The sequence below is a fragment of the Octodon degus genome, unplaced genomic scaffold (assembly GCF_000260255.1).
Source record: "Octodon degus isolate 3935 unplaced genomic scaffold, OctDeg1.0 scaffold00073, whole genome shotgun sequence".
Lineage (NCBI taxonomy): Eukaryota > Metazoa > Chordata > Mammalia > Rodentia > Octodontidae > Octodon > Octodon degus.
The window spans coordinates 7986776-7991661 of record NW_004524649.1 but is presented as its reverse complement, the minus strand read 5'-3'; positions in this window follow the sequence as shown (position 1 = coordinate 7991661).

Sequence of the window (4886 nt, the reverse complement as noted above, 5' to 3'; positions counted from 1 at the left end):
TTGAACCACAGTCCCTGTGCTTTGCTTAGCTTAGCTTGTTCTAAGTAGGTGCTTTAGACCACTGAGCCATCTCACCAGCCCCTTGAAACAAATTTCAGTTCTGTGTGGTCCAGAGCTGTAAACCAGCAACCAAGCTGGCACATGGTGTATATTTCTTATTTCTTCTGATGACTACTAAATAGGTAAATAACAAAGATGTGCACAAAGAGAACAATAATGGCTGTAAGATTCAATTCTGCGACCCCTGCCATCCACCTAGGCCACAAATCAGGGCCCAGGAATGAAGCTGGACCTGTACAATGAGTCAGTAGGCTCTTTCTGGAATCCATCCCTTCCAGGAGTGGTCCTGGTGCAAGCCCTGAGCACATCTTAAGCCTCTTGGTAGGTTCACAATGTCTGGAGGTACTGCTCATGGTTTTACACCTGGGGCTACACTGAGATGCAGGGCAGAGCTGGTTCAAGTTCTTGCCCTGCAGTTGAGACTCTGCCTGTGGTGCAGCAGCTGGAGAGGTGCTGCTCCTGCTCTGAGGTATTGTTCCCCAGGAACAACACTCTGAAGTGCACTGTCACTGCTGGCCCAGCAGACATCCAGAAACTGCTCCAAGTTACCATCTGCTGTCTGCTGCAATGCCAGCGCCATTCAAAACACTCAGGGGAATGGTGTTAGGTTTCCCACCAGCTCCCAAGTTTGATGATCCTCATTCACCATACAGCAAAGAGCTAGAGCCTGTGCAGCCTCAGAGAAGTTGCTTTCTGTGACTGGCAAGGAGGTCCCCCAAAGCATTCAGGGTTAGACCTTTTGAGCTAAAGTTCATTCTGTAATCAAAACTGTGAATCACCCTTACCTACAAACAAAAACAAAATGAACAACAACAAAAAACCCCACTTGAATCAGGAAAACAACCCCACAGCAGCCCAAGTAGATTAGATATAGTGCAGCTCATTGCTAAAGCTAATGGCTCAATCAGATGTGTGCATACCTTTTTAGACACTCCTATTACTCCTGTCTTTAGCAATTCCTCCCTCAGGTACTGGTGGGAAGTGGAGGAGGAGCTACCCATAAAGGTGTTCCTCACTTCTTGCCTTAGGAGAAATGGAAGGAGGATAGAAGCTCCATGGCCAGGTCATGCACCAGCCCTGTGTCCATGTAGGTTCCCAGCTTCCTTCAGCATAACATTTGGAGCCCAAGCAGCCTCCCCCGCCCCCCTTCATGCCCTGTCCCCCAGCCCCTTCCCATCTCTCCCTAATGTGGTGCCTTACCCACATGTGATGACTCTTTGGACATGATTTGCCACCCTCTTCTCTGGTCAGACATCACCTGCCCTGGAAAGCATGTCATTCCCCACCCCCCAGTCACCCTGACCAGTCTGTTTTAGTTTGTTGTTTTGAGAAAGGCTATATAGTACAAGCTTGCCTTGAACTCCCTTATGTAGCCCAGGCTGGCCTCTTAACTCATAATGATCCTCCTGCCTCATCCTCCTGAATGCCAGAATTACAGGTACATGCCACCATGCCTGGCACTCCGGCTTATCTAATTACATGCTTCCACCAGTCATTTCACAGTGTAATAGTGTCTTTTGGTGTTATGATTTGCTGTCTCCTGTAATCAATAAGAGAGTGGCCACTAAGAAATCTATCTCATGAAAGATGTTGACATGTTTAAAAGTTTCTGTTGTCCACAGGCTTGTTAAGTAGCCGCTTATTCTGCAATTAAATTACAAAGTACTAAGTAATAACGTGGAACTCTTAGCTTTATAGAAAGTAGAGTGACTTATCAAGGACTCATTAATATTTAAAAAAACTTATATTTTTTCTGCTTCATATTCTTCACAAAGACAGGAAACAATTAAAATAATACTTTTCTAACCTTTCTAAACTCATTCTGTGAGACCAGCATTACCCTAATACCATAATCAGACAAAGACAACTGCAGACCATTAAACCTGATCAACACCCATGCAAGAACTTTCAACAAAACTAGCAAACTGAGATAATCTGTGCACGGAAGCCAACAACACATGAGGAAGATGGTGCACCAGGAATGGAAGAGCTGGTTGCTAAGTACATTAGAGCAGGACAGTAAAGGACAAAAACAGTATGAACTTAGAAAGACTACATGGTGAGGCCCTGTCTCCAAAAAAAAATAAGATAGCTTTTAATTAGGATTAGATAAAAATTAGTTGGTTTTAACAGTAGAGCCAAGACCTGTGTTCTCCGTGAGTTTAGCACTATAAAAATAGAACACTGGCCTGACATTTTAGTTTAGGATAGACTTTAGTCTTTGTATTAACATTTTAGGCAGGTATAATCGTTTATAAAAATCAGATTTGTCTTTCCAAGCTCACCTTCCTGTGGTAGAACAGTGAGGACACTGGTCTTCTGTTCTCAGGGCTTACACTCCCGCTGCGTGCTTTCCTCTGTGGGCAGCAAGCACTGCACACTGGCTCCATCTCTGGAGCAGTGTCTGTCCATGTACAGAGCATGCTTGGGGTGTGAGAGTTACAGGGCTCTGTGGAGACATGGAAGCTGGTAGGTGGTGAGAGCATGAGCAGAGCATCCTTCACAGTGGAAGGTCAGCTGGAGCAGTGTTCTGAGTGCATTGACACTCGCCAGTGCTTGCTGGAACAGAACTTGGAGAAATACCCTATCTTTCGTGAAATAGTGATTTAGTTTTGTTCATTTTTCTTTCTTGTTGTCCAGCTAGACTCAGAGCTATGTTTAGAGTATCCTTTAACAGTCTTCACTGTTAAAACTGTATTTGAACAGTGGTAATTTTTACCTGTGAACAAAGAGCTAAAGTTGTTGTATTTCATGAATTTAGTGTGAAGTTTCAGTGGTCCTTTCCTGGATCCAACTGAGTGTGGACTCTCAGCTCTACCCCAAATGTTGAGTGTCAGCCTCTGTGACAGCTGTAGATGTTTTCTGTTCACAGTGACTACCACCCTGCATGTCCCAGATTCCTGTAGAACTCAGGGAGGCCAGGGACAGCCGGGCAGAGAGGGCCTTGGGTGGGCCCGGCTTCTGTGACGGCCGGGCTTGCATTTCAACGTGTTTCTTGCCCTATAGGTTGAAAAATGCAATGTAATTCTCTATGAATACTTACTGACTGCTACGATCATTCATTCTCCCACATTCTGCAGGGCTCAGTGACTTCCTTCTTGCAATTCTTCCCCTTGCTTCTAGGATACTGTCGTTGCCCTTCTTAGTCTTTTGATTTCTTCTCAGTCTTCTCAGATGGTCTTTTACTGCTTGCAGTTGGTCCAGCAGTGTGGACACCTTGCTGAGAGGGTCCTAGTTGCAGCTGCACATCTGCTGCTCCTCTTCTCCCAAGGTTGTCTGACTTCAGAGGAGACTGGACCACCTGGTCTCCAGCGCCACTGGGGGCCATCCTGGTGCTCCCTCAGCTGCAGGGGTTGTCTCTCGGATCAGCTGTATCAGTTTCACTTTGACAGCCTGTTGATTTGTGTTTTGTTTTCATCTGACTGCGGTAGTTAAATGCTTCCAGTTTCTACTTGCCAGTCTTCAGGGTGTTAATTTCCTCCAGCACAAATGTTTGGGGGGGGGCCCGCCCATTAGCTCAGTTGTTTAAGTGCGTGCTTAAAGGAGGCAGTCAGTCTCTGGGAGCGGTGGTTCCATTCCCAGATACTCAAGGCAACCCAGACCAGCGCTGCTGGAGGTCAATGTGGAGTCCCCCCCCCCAAAAAAAAAAAAAAAAACCTTCTGCATAGCAATTAACCACTAAGAAGAATATATGCAGTGTATTATTTGTTGAAACTGTACTTTCGATTTGATTTGAAACTGTCTCATTGCTGTATGTTTATCAATAAAACTTTGAAAAGAAAAAAAAAATGTTTGGGGGCCTCCCCATCAGAAATCTCAGAGGCTGCATGAACCCAGAGCCTGAGCAGCGTGCCTTCCTGAGGGCTGATTTAAATATGTGGGGTTAGTGCATTGCAAGTGCAGGAGGATGCACATTTACTTTCTGTTTTCTGTTACTAGCACATGTTTAGTTTAATTTCTGAATCGGAATTTAGAATGTTGTTTAAGATACTTAAACAGTGACAGATAATACTCAAAAATTGGTTAAATACAGGGCTTCAGATACTACTGGCTTCTAAAAATTGGTTGTTGGGGGCTGGGGAGATGGTTCAGTGGAATAAGCGCTTCCCTAGCAAGCACAAGGGCCTGAGTTCAATCCCTGGTTCTGCAAAAAAAAAAAAAAATTGGTTGTTGGGTCAAATGTGATTTAGAAATATGTAATTATGGGCTAGGGAGCTAGAGGAATTAGGGTCTGATTTCTTCTGTTACTGGAGCATTCCACTCATTTGTATTACAAAATTAAACATTCTTAACTTGTTTAACATAGATAAATTATAATCAGAGAACTATTACTCTCAAAGCAGTGAAAGGCTCAAGAAAAGCACCATAATAGAAATATAATAAATATGATTGCATATTTTTGGCTATTTTCTAGTCTTAATTTTCTGAATCTACCACTTCATCATAGTTGTTTACAAACTGAAAATGTGTGTTTAGTTAAATAGAAATAGATATGATTTTATCTGGATTGAATTAGATGGGATTAAAATATATTTTAGAGGTTTTTTTAATTGAATGAGATGATTTTTGGCCTGATTACCTTAACATTAAGTAAATGCTAGGATCTTACTCTATTGAAGCCACAACCCAAATTCTAAATGCTGTTTTTTGGTTTTGTGTCTGTGGTGCTGGGCATCTAACCTGGACTCATGCATACTGTGCAGTTGCTCTGCTGAGCTGCACCCCACTCCCCATTTAAAAGTTATTTGGAGTCCTAGCCCAGGTCCGGTGAGTGTGTGGAGAGCTTCCTGCTACCCTGCGCCGGTGGGACCAGTCCCAGCCCAGGC